This window comes from Trachypithecus francoisi, unplaced genomic scaffold (assembly GCF_009764315.1).
Source record: "Trachypithecus francoisi isolate TF-2019V2 unplaced genomic scaffold, Tfra_2.0 Lachesis_group8, whole genome shotgun sequence".
NCBI classification, from domain to species: Eukaryota; Metazoa; Chordata; class Mammalia; order Primates; family Cercopithecidae; genus Trachypithecus; species Trachypithecus francoisi.
In genome coordinates this window covers 67,254,167-67,266,341 of record NW_022681473.1, presented here as the reverse complement: position 1 = coordinate 67,266,341, position 12,175 = coordinate 67,254,167, and the positions used below count along the sequence as shown (strand labels likewise).

The 12,175-nt window shown below is 40.0% G+C and overlaps 1 protein-coding gene across 2 annotated transcripts in view; it reads left to right on the top strand.

Annotated features, from left to right (window-relative positions):
* Positions 1 to 12,175, top strand: part of THAP12 (THAP domain containing 12) — a 31,740-nt gene that overhangs the window by 1,010 nt on the left and 18,555 nt on the right. The gene's annotated exons all lie outside the window — the stretch shown is intronic.

Below are 12,175 nucleotides of genomic sequence, written 5' to 3'. Positions count from 1 at the left end.
CCTCTTCTTTCGGATAACCCCCACACACTGACTTATATTTAGGGAATGATAGCATAGGGACTGTGTTTGAAAGGCTGACATGTTTCATAGGCCTGTCTTGTTGGTTCATTCATTTAAAATCAATTCCTATGTGCCGAGCGCAAATGTTAGGTGCTGGGAGTTCACAGGTGAATAAGGGTGTCACTGCTTGCAGAAAGCTCTCAGTCCATTAAGGGAACAGGTACAGCGACGGGCGATTATAATGTGTATTATTTATTAATTAGTTCAATTAATTATTGAAGGTCTACTTGTTGTGAGCGGTGGGGGTTACAGATGAACAAATCGAAGTCCTTGCTCTCATGAAGATTACATTCTAATGGGGGGGAATAAACAAGTAAAATACATAGTGTGTCGGATGATGATAAATACTGTGGAGAAAAATAAAGGTTAGAGGGTAGGGGAATAAGTAGTATCAAGGGACGCACAATTGCTATTTTTAATACAGTGATTAGAGAAGGCCTCACTATGAAGGTGAATTTGAGCAAAGACCAGGTGAAGGGGCCAGCTATGGAGATACCTTGGGCAGTAGCATTCCAAAGAAGGCAAAGACAGGGCAACCAGGAGTCCAGGGAGAGGGACTGAGAGAGAAGTGAGATGAGACCAGAAAGGTGTGTGTATGGTAGGGGCAAATTCTTTAGGTAGGACCTTGTGGGTCTTGGAAGGCACTGTGGTTTTTATTCTGAGTGAAATAGGAAGTCATTGAAGGGTTTAGAGCAGAGACTTAAATTTTAACAGGATCAGTGGCTGGCTGCTAGTTAGATTGTGGGGTGAAAGGTGAAAGCTGGAAGACCAGTTAAAAGGCTATTGCAATAATCTAGATTAGTAGAGGAGGAGGTGGTAAATTTGAGATATGGTTTGAAGGTGAAGCCAACAGGATTTGCTAATGGTTTGGAGGTAGATTGTAAAAGAAAAAGAGAACTCAAGGCGACTTCAAGATTTTAAAAACCTATGTTGGTCAGGTTGGTCTTGAACTCCTGGCTTCAAGCAATCCTCCTGTCTCAGTCTCCCAAAGTGCTAGAACAGGCTCTAAGCCACCACACCCAGCCGACTTCAAGATTTTTAACGCGAGCGTTTGCTGAGATAGGGAACACTGGGAAGAGCAGGTTTGGTAGAGGAATACTAAAAGTTTGGGTTTGAGAGGCCTGATAGACATTCAAGAATAGATGTCTAGGCCGGGCACGGTGGCTCACACCTGTAATCCCAGCACTTTGGGAGGCCGAAGCAGGCGGATCACTTGAGGTCAGGAGTTCGAGACCAGCCTGACCAACATAGCGAAACCCTGTCTCTATTAAAAAATACAAAAATTTGCTAAGCATGGTGATGCATGCCTGTCCAGCTACTCAGGAGGCTAAGACATGAGAATCGCTTGAACCCGGGAGGCAGAGGTTGCAGTGAGCCGAGATTGTGCCACTGCGCTCCAGTCTGGGTGACAGAGCAAGATCCGTCTCAAGAAAAAAAGAATAGATGTCTTTCTTCATACCATATACAGAAATGAACTCCAAGTGGCCTATAGTTTTATTTAGATCAAAGGCCTGAATATAAGAGCTGTATCATTAAACTTTTAGGAAAAAAATACAGCTAAATCTTCATGACTTTAGATTTGGCAGTATATTCTTGTTTGTTTTTTGTTTTTTTGAGACAGAGTCTCACTCTGTTGCCCAAGCTGGAGTGCAGTGGCATGATCTCAGCTCACTGCAACCTCCGCCACTGGGGTTCAAGCAATTCTACTCACTCAGCCTCCCAAGTAGCTGGAATTACAGGCGCCCACTGCCATGCCTGGCTAATTTTTAATTTTTTTTTTAGTAGAGATGGGGTTTCACCATGTTGGCCAGGCTGGTCTCGAAATCCTGACCTCAGGTGATCCGCCCACCTTGGCCTCCCAAAGTGCTGGGATTACAGGCGTGAGCCACCGTACCTGGCTGGCACCACATTCTTAGATATGACACCAAAATACTTGCAGTAAAAAGAGAAATAGACTAAGTGGATTTCATCAAAATTAAACTTTTGTGTATCAAAGGACCTTGCCAAGAAAGTGAAAAGAATGGAAGAAGGTACTTGCAAATTATACATTTGGGGTCTAGTATCCAGAATATATAACGAACTCTTTCAATTCAGCAACAAAAAGACAACCCAATTTTAAAATAAGCAAAGGACTTCTTTCTTTAAACAAAAGATACAAATGGCCAAAAAGCACATGATAAGATGCTGAACATCACTCATTATTAGAGAAGTTCAAATCAAAACCACAAGTGGCAGTTAGACGTAGAATTACCGTGTGTCCCAGCAATTCCATTCCTAGGCATATATCCAAAAGAATTGCAAACTGATATTCAAAAAAATCAAATGTACACACATTCATAGCAGCACTATTCGCAATAGTCAAAAGATAGAAACAAGCCATGTTTATCAGTGCATGAATGGATAAACAAAATGTATATCAATACAATGAAATATTAACCATGAAAAGGAATGAAGTGCCAATACATGCTACAGTATGGGTGAACCTCAGAAACATTATGCTAAGTGAAAGAAGCCAGATACAAAAGCCTGGATGTTGTATGATTCTATTATATGAAATATCCAGAATAAGTAAATCCAGAGAGACAGAAAGCGTATCAGTGGTTGCCTGGGGCTGGGGGAAAGAGTATGGTTTAATTTGAACTTCTCTAATAACAAGCGATGTTCAGCATCTTTTCATGTGCTTTTTAGCCATTTGTATCTTTTATGTAAAGAAAGAAGTCCTTTGCCTATTTTAAAATTGGGTTGTCTTTTTGTTGCTGAATTGTAAGAGTATTTTATATATTCTGGATACTAGACATACAGGGTTTCCTTTTGAGGTGATGAAAATGTTTTAGAATTAGGTGGTGGTGATGGTTGCAGAACATGATGAATGTATTAATTGCCATTCAGTTTTTTACTTTAAAATGGTTAATTTTATGTTATGAGAATTTCACCTCAAGGAAAATAGATGTCTTGAAGAGAGAGTAGGATATACAAGTCTGAAATTCAGAGACTTTCAGATTGGAAATTGTAAATATGGGTGTTCTCAGTTGATAGAGGGTATTTAAAGCCATGGTACGGGTTAAGGTTATCTAAGGAGTGAGCAAAGAGTGGATCTGAGGATTGAGTTGTGGGGCATTCCCAGTGTTTTAAGTTCTGAGACGTGGGAAAGAACTCGCTCAGTAGAGTGAGAAGTAGCCGTTGGGTTCCATGGGAACAGAGGAGAGGAGCATCTTAGTCTGACTTGGCCTTGCCCCATTATGCATTATCTTCCTTTTTCCCAAATTTTAGTCCAAAGACATTCTTACAGATTTATTTCACTTCCATAATGAGGGCACCTCTAGTCAGTTCGGGACCACAGGTCATTTGTGTTAATATGTAGTGAATCCTGTTTTTACTACACTCCTTAAGGGGAATATGGTCTATAGGGAGTTACAGTTTCAGATTTGAAAGAAGTTTTTAGATCTGGTGAAATCTCACTTGAAATACTGGAATTTTCTCAATAATAATGACTTTTAGTCATTTTTAGGGTTATTATCCTTTTGAGAATCTAACATAAGGACTCTTACCTGAAAAAACAAAAGCAAAAAAACATAGACACAATTTAGCATTCGAAGACAAAGGTGTTTATGGACCTTTATAGGCCCTGTGCATTCCTGACAGATGGGCATCTCTGCCCTGGCTGAAACACCTCTAATGACAGTCCTCCCCTTTGTGAGAAGACACCTGATAATCCTGGACAACTTTGGCTGTTGTTTCTTCCCTGTATTGAGTGGACATCTGCCTCCTGTAATTGAGGCCTTGGAGGTCCTAGTTTTGTCCCCAGGATCACACTAAGTCTGTGCCCTTTTCAGTGTTAGACTCGTTTGAATGCTTCAAGACCAAATCATGAATTTCTTTTTAAAAAGATGTTTATTGAGATACAATTCACATATAGTTCACCTATGTAAAGTGTACGACTTGGGGTGTGTACATTAATTTTTAAAATTTTGGTAAAATACATACAACAAACTTTGCTATTTTAATCTTTAAATGTGCAATTCAGTGGCATTAATTACATTCACAGTGTTGTGCAGTCTTCTCCACTATTTCCAAAACTTTTTCATTATCCCAAACAAAAACTGTAACCATTAGGCAATAACCTCCCATTCCCCTGCCCTTCCAGCATTTGGTAACCTCAAATCCACTTTCAGTCTTTATAAATTTGCCTGTTCTAGGTTCCTCCTATAGGTGGAATCATACAATATTTCTCCTTTTATGTCTGGCTTAACATAATATGTTCAAGGTCTTTTTATCCAAATCGAACCTCCTTGTACTACATGATTTCAAGTTCTACTGTATTTGATAGTTTCCTTTTCACTGTGCCCGGAGTTATTTATAACAAAGAAGTAGTTTCCAGAGGTGTTATTGAATTAATAACAGTGTTTTTAGGGTTATTAGTTCTAAACCCCACCCACACCTTTTCTTCTGTAAACAGGTTGTAGGGAAGGTTGATAAAAGGTGACATTGCCAGTCTAGTCTTCAAATGCTAGCATTGTTAACTAACAATAAAGATGAATATATTTAATGCTATTAAAACAGTACATTTCTCAGTCATCAGTTATAAATCCCATGCATGCTTTTAGAAACAGCTATTTAGCAATAATTTAAATTCAAGAGTGTAATTAATAAAGTGTATGGTGTGGAATTTACATACCATAATAGTTCTTACTGTTTTAGGAAACGTGGCATTAATATGCTTCTTTTTTAAAAAAGTGAAATAATATAATCAACCCAGCTTAGGTCAGTGACAGGGTTTAAGTAAAAACAAACAAACAAACAAACAAAAAACTGCCTAAATCTTGATTGCCCCAGCAGGGTGGCTTGCCTAATGCCAAGGCTTGCCACTTTGAGGCAGCTCACAGTGGAGCTCTTCCTAAACCAGGAGAAGGTGCAGGTAGAGCTAATGAATTGCTTTGATTAGAGTGAGTTGGGCGTTGAAGCTCTCTTCTTCCTCTTCAGGCAGCTAGTACTAACTCACCCAAGATGGGTGAGGGCTTCCAAGGTTCTTCTGGCAGTTTAATCAAGGCTGATTGAGAGTTGATGTACTCTACTTTGTGAAATGTAAAATCAGTGGTTTTCTGGGGACTCAGGAGGGTGCCTGTTTGGGCTGCTATAGCAAAATACCTTAGACTGGGTGATTTTTAAGCAACAGAAATTTGTTTCTCATAGTTCTGGAAGCTGGGAAGTCCAAGATGAGGTCACCAGCAGATTTGGCATCTGGTGAGGGCTCACTCTCGGCTTCTTAGATGGTACCTTCTTGTTGTGTTCTCACATGGCGGAAGGGGCAAATAAGGCTTCCCCTTCATGACCGAAGTCACCTCCCAGATGCCCCACCTCCCAACACCACTGCACTGGGGATTGTTTCAATATGAATTTTGAGGGAATGCAGACATTCAGACCATAGCAGCCCCCAAGACCCTTTCAGGGAGTCCACAATGTCAAAACTATTTTCATAATAACACTGATACTATTTCCATTTTTCATATTCAGTCTCTCAGGAGTGGACAGTGGAATTTTTGGAGTGCTACATAACATGATGGCATCATTGCTTTGATAAATTGTATATTGTGTCTTCTAGAATTTTCTAAATATGATTATTCAGATCTGGGTGTTTGATAGACATTTTCTCAGAAATAAACAAGCCTGCCACTTCAAGGAGAACAACTGATAATTTGAGCATTCAAGTTGAAAATTAGAATTTTGGAAAATTTATGTGCCACTGTAAGCTTGGCAGCTCTCTAATACTTGAAGACTTTATACTGATGTGGGTTTTTTTTACGTATTGTATAATTAATTGCGTTAACATTTATATGGTATGTATAACTCACTGAACTAATATTTTGCAAATGACCAATTTATGTTTTTACAGAGACATACATGGATAAAAGATCTATTTGAAGTGCAAGATAGACTATGGGATTTTTTATGTACTAGGGCATGAAAAAGCTCATTGGTCTGGTCTCAGATTTCACATTTCAACTAATCTTGAAGAAACTACCACTTGTGGAGAATTCACAATTATATGGAAAAAAGAAGAGTATTGTAATAACCTTTTTAACTCCATATCATTATGAGGCTAGATTTTCTTCATATATTTCAACCAAAACAACATATAGCAATAGATTAAATACAGAAGCAGATGTGAGAATCTAGCCGTGTTCTATTAAGCTGGACGGAAGAGATTTGCAAAAATGAAGCAGTGTAATTTTTCTCACTAAATGTTTTTGTTTTGGAAAACGTAATTTTTTATTAAAACGTTATTTATGTTAACATAAGGTTGGTATTTTTAATGAATTAATAAGTATTTAAAAAATTTCTCTAATAAATGTTGTTAGGTAAAATCCACATAAACAAAAGGTCTTTGGAGTCCTCAATAATGTAATAGTGCAGAGGAATCTGGGAACTATGAAGTTTTGAGAATTGCTGCTCTAAAACGTGAGCAGCACATTTCAAACTTTTTTTTTTTTTTTTTTTTTTTTGAGGGGTCTTGCTCTGTCAGTCAGGCTGGAGTGCAGTGGCCGGAGCATGGCTCATGGCTCACTGCAGCCTTAACCTCCTGGGCTCAAGTGATCTTCCAGTCTCAGCCACCCAAGTACCTGGGACTATAGGTGCCCATCACAACCCCCAGCTATTTTTTTTTTTTAATTTTTTGTAGAGACAGGGTCTCACCACGTTGCCCAGGCTGGTCTTGGACTCCTGAGCTGAAGCAGTCCCCTCTTGTTCAGCCTTCCAAAGTGGTAGGATAACAGGTGTAAGACACCATGCCTAGCCTGAAGTACTTTCATATCAACTCATTTAATCTTCCAAACAATGCTGTGAGTTGTAATAATAGTACTTCTTTTTTTTTCCTTTTTTTTTTTTTGACACAGTGTCTCATTGTCACCCAGGCTAAAGTGCAATGACACGATCTCCACTCATTGCAACCTCTGCCTCCTGCGCTCAAGCAGTTCTCCTGCCTTATGCTCCCAAGTAGCTGGGATTGCAGGTACATACCACCATGCCTGGCTAATTTTTGTATTTTTTGTAGAGACAGGATTTCACCATGTTGCCCAGGCTGGAACAGTATTTATATACTGTATTCTTTGTGACAGACACTGCTCTGTTATATACTTCTCTGTTATATATACATTATTTCATGTTACCCTTGCAGTAAATTTTGAGGTAGTCCTTGCTTTACAGATGACCAAAGTAGGTACAGAGAGGTTAGCTAACTTTTTTAAAGGCCCTACAGGAATGTCTAAAACCTTAAGAGTAGGACGGGATAAAATATGTATTACCCAAACTTATTTGACCATGGAACCTTGTTTTTTTTTTTTTGGAGACAGATTCTTATTCTGTCGCCCAGGCTGGAGTGCAGGGGCACAATCATTGCTCACTGCAGTCTCCATCTCCCAGGCTCAAACAGTCCTCCCATCTGGGCCTCCCAAGTAGCTGGGGACCATAGGCGCACGCCACCACACTTGACTAATTTTTTAATTTTTTGTAGAAACAAGGTCTCCCTATATTGTCCTGGCTGGTCTTGAACTCCTAGGCTCAAGTGATCCACTTGCCTTGACCTCTCAAAGTGCTGGTATTATAAGCCACCATGTCCAGTCCTTTTTTTTTTAATGGAACAGTTCTGACTGGGCATGGTCACTCATGCCTGTAATCCCAGCACTTTGAGAGGCCGAGGCAAGAGGATGGCTTAAACCCAGGAGTTTGAACTTACAATGAGCTATGATTGCGCCGGTGTGCTACAGCCTGGGCGACAGGTTGAGGCCCCCCCCCGCCGCTTTTTTTTTTTAAAGGAACAATTCTTTGACCAGGATTCCTTGGAATATACTTTTAGAAGTGCTGCATTAGTAGGAAACCATTGAGGGAAAAACATTAAAAACAAAACAAAGAAGTGGTCAGTGATGGTTGACTAGTGCTGAACGTGTTTAAGGTGTGTACAGAAAGTGGCTGCGTGCAGTGGCTCACGCCTGTAATCCCAGCGTTTTGGGAGGTTGAGGTGGGTGGATCACCTGAGGTCAGGGGTTCAAGACCAGCCTGGTCAACATGGTGAAACCCCGACTCTACTAAAAGCACAAAAATTAGCCGGGCATGGTGACGGGTGCCTGTAATCCCAGCTTCTCAGGAGGCTGACGCAAGAGAATAGCTTGAACCCAGGAGGCAGCGGTTGCAGTGAGCCGAGATTATGCCACTGCACTCCAGCCTGAGCAACAAGAGCAAGACTCCACCTAAAAAAAAAAGAAAAGTTAAAAGTGAAATAAAATCTGTACAGAAAAGTGACCATTGGATTTGGCAGAATGGGGTCATTAGTAATTGTCTTGAGCAGTTTCAGTGGAAAAGGGATAGAGCATGAGCCTCCTTGGCATTGATTAAGGAGACAGTACAGCAAGATAAGTGGATGCAGTCCAAATGGATGCTTTAACAAGTTTTGCTATAAAGAGGATCAGGGTTAAGAGAGTTTTAAAGATGGGAGACATTAGGGCATGTTTACACGGTGGGAATAATATAGTAAGATAAATGTAGGGAATTCAGATATTATATATGGAGAGGTGGAAAGTCTTAAATACCCAGAGTTTTCTGGGTGCATACATATTCATACACATATACCCACATACATGTACACTTGTGAATCAGGAAAAGTTTCCCTCAAGAAATGACATTTGAGCTAAGATCTGAAGGCTGAGTCATAGTTAACTGTGCATAGGAAGTGTATAAAAAGCAGCAAGAAGAATGTAGTAGGCTGAGTAAACAGCACTGGGAAGGCCCCAGGACAGAAGTGAACACAATTGTTTATCCTGGGAGTAATGAGAAGCCACTAAAAGCTTAAGCACAGAATAGACATTCTCAAATTGGCTTTAAAAAATACCCTGCAGCATGGAGAAGGGGTTAGAGAAGGGCAGATGACCAGTTTGGAAGAGATACTAGTAGACCAGGTAAAAAATTGTGGTAGCTTGAACCAGGGTGTTATTAATGGAGAGAAGCAAATGGATTTGGGGAGTCATTCCACTGTGCTAAGGGAAAAGTCTACAGAATCTGGAGTACAGGGAACAGAACAATGACAGGGAGAGCTGGGAAAGGGGAGGAATTGGTAAAAATTTGAGACAATTATATAAGTGGGTATATATGTATATAAATATATATACACGTTCATAATACACATATGTGAAAAGACTTATTGTGGTTTATATATATATATATATATATTTTTTTTTTTTTTTTTTTTTTAGACGGAGTCTCGCTCTCTTGCCAGGCTGGAGTGCAGTGGCGCGATCTTGGCTTACTGCAACCTCCGTCTCCCGGGTTCAAGCGATTCTCCTTCCTCAGCTTCCCAGTCATATATAATTTTTATAATTTTATTTGTGTAAAAACATATACACAGAAGAGCTACGTGCGGTGACTCATGCCTGTAATTCTAGCACTTTGGGAGGCCGAGGCAGAACGATCACTTCACCCAGGAGTTTGAGCCTAGCCTGGGCAACATGGTGAAACCCCATCTCTACAAATAATACAAAAAATTAGCTGGGCTTGGTGGCGCATGCCTGTAGTCCCAGCTACTTGGGAGACTGAGATGGGAGAATCGCTTGAACCCAGGAGGTGGAGGCTGTAGTGAGCCGAGATTGCACCACTGTATTCCAGCCTGGGCAACGGAGTGAGTCTCTCTCTCTCTCTCTCTCTCTCTCTCTAAGAAAAAAAAACCCGAAAAACATATGCACAGAAGATCACAAATGGTAACTGTACATCATGTTGGATTTTTAGAGTAACATAGCCATGAAAATTTCACCGGGATTTCTAAAAAATAGAATATTACTAGCATCCCAAACTTCCTCTGCTCCAAGGTCCTCCCAGCCATTATCCCATTCTCCCCAGTGGTAGCCACTGTGACTTCACATACCTTGGATTAGTTAGGTTTTGGGGGAAAGAGGGAGAATGAATGGAAGCTTTATTATTGTTTGAGATATAGAACATAAACAGCACCTCAGTAAGCCTCTTTTGTGCCCACTGTCAGTTGTTACCCTCCCCAAATGTGTCTACTATTCCATCACTGTGTTGAGGCAGGGCCAGACCACCCCATATTCAAAGATTCACTGGAAGGTCTTACAGGACTCAGTATATGGTTGTACTCACAGTGAAGATTTATTGCAGCATTGTAGTAAGAATACACATCTGGATCATAAGGGAAAAAGACACAGGCACAGTCTGAAGGAATTCATGTATAGGCTTTCCTATGCTCTCTCCTTCCCATGAGGGGTCAACCAGAGCCCATTTTTCCCCATTGGTGGAAATGTAGCAACACATGTGCCATGTTTCTGTGGAGAGAAGACCGTTAGAGACCTAGTGTCCAGAGTTTTCACTGGGGCCTGATCACATAGGCAGCCTCTGCCTGGCATATGATAAAATTCCAGATTCCTAGAAGGGATGGCAGGTGTTCAGCATAAATCATGTTGTTTGCACAAACAGTCTAGGCACATTGAGCTGCATTATCAGTTAGGAAAAGTTTTATTTCCGTTTACCAACCGAGTTCCCAGATACTAGCCCAAGGTCCTTAACAAACAGGCCTTTCTAAGGACAGCAGCCTCAGGTCTGCTGTGTTAACTGTTTTTCTGAACAATCATTATAAATGAGTTTTGCCTGTTCTTGAATTTCATATCAAAGGAATCATATAGTATGTACTCCTGGCTGCTTCTGCTTAACATTACATTTGTGAGACTGTACATAGTTTGTTCATTTCATAGCCAAGTAGTATTCCATTGAATGAATATACCACAATTTATCCATTCTACTGTTGATGGGCAAAGTTATTTCACCTTCTCCCCGATATTTGGTATTGCCTCTTTTACGTTGCAGTCATTCTTGTGGGTATGTAGTAACTTGTCATGGTTTTTTTTTTTTTTGAGACGGAGTCTCGTGCTGTTGCCCAGGCTGGAGTGCAGTGGCCGGATCTCAGCTCACTGCAAGCTCCGCCTCCCGGGTTTATACCATTCTCCTGCCTCAGCCTCCCGAGTAGCTGGGACTACAGGCGCCTGCCACCTCGCCCAGCTAGGTTTTTGTATTTTTTAGTAGAGATGGGTTTTCACCGTGTTAACCAAGATGGTCTCGATCTCCTGACCTCGTGATCTGCCTATCTCGGCCTCCCAAAGTGCTGGGATTACAGGCTTGAGCCACCGCGCCTTGCCTGTTATAGTTTTAATTTCCCTGATGGCAAATGAGATTGAGCATTTTTTTCATCTATGTATTGCCATTTTTATTACCTTTTTATTATAAAGTGCCTATTCAAGACCCCTTGCCAGTTTTTATGTTGGGTTATTTATTTGTAGTTCTTCATATATATTTTGAATGTGAGTCCGTTGTTAGAGATATGTATTGCAAGTATCTGACATTTTGTGGTCTGCCATTTCACTCTTAAATGGCTTCTTTTAGTGAAGAAAAGTTACTAACTTTAACCTAATTTATAAATCTTTTCCTCTAGTGTTTGTGCTCTCTGTTGCCTTAAGAGATCTTTATTCCAAGGTCATGAAGATAATCTCCTGTGTTATCTTTTAGTGGCTTTATTGTTTTACCTTTCATATTTGATTTACAATCACTTGGAATTTATTTTCGTGTATGGTGTACAAATAGGAGTTAAGATTTGTTTTTTTTTCATGTGGATATTCAACTCATTCAGCCCTATTTATTGAAAAAGAAAACTCCATATTTGCCGCTGTTCAAAGCTACCTTTAAGTATCTGTAGTGCCCTATTTTGTTTCATTGTTCTGTCCTTCTGCCAGTATCTGTCTTAATAAACTTTACAGTAAGTCTTAATATCTGGTAGTGTAATTCCTTCAACCTCCTTTTTTTTCTCTCTCTCTCTCTCGATTGTCTTGGTTATCCTGGGTTCTTTAAATTTGTGTATAAAAAGTTTTAGAATAATTAGTCATTTCTTTCTCTTGTACAAACTTATTGGGCTTGTGATTATATTGAATTAGTAAATGGGTTTGGGGAAAATTGACATCTTTATAATTTAGTGTGTCAGTTCATAAACTTATGTATTTAAGTTTGCTTTAAAAAGATTATTAGAGGTCTTGCACATCTTTCACTAGATTTATTCTTAAGTAGTTCATATAGA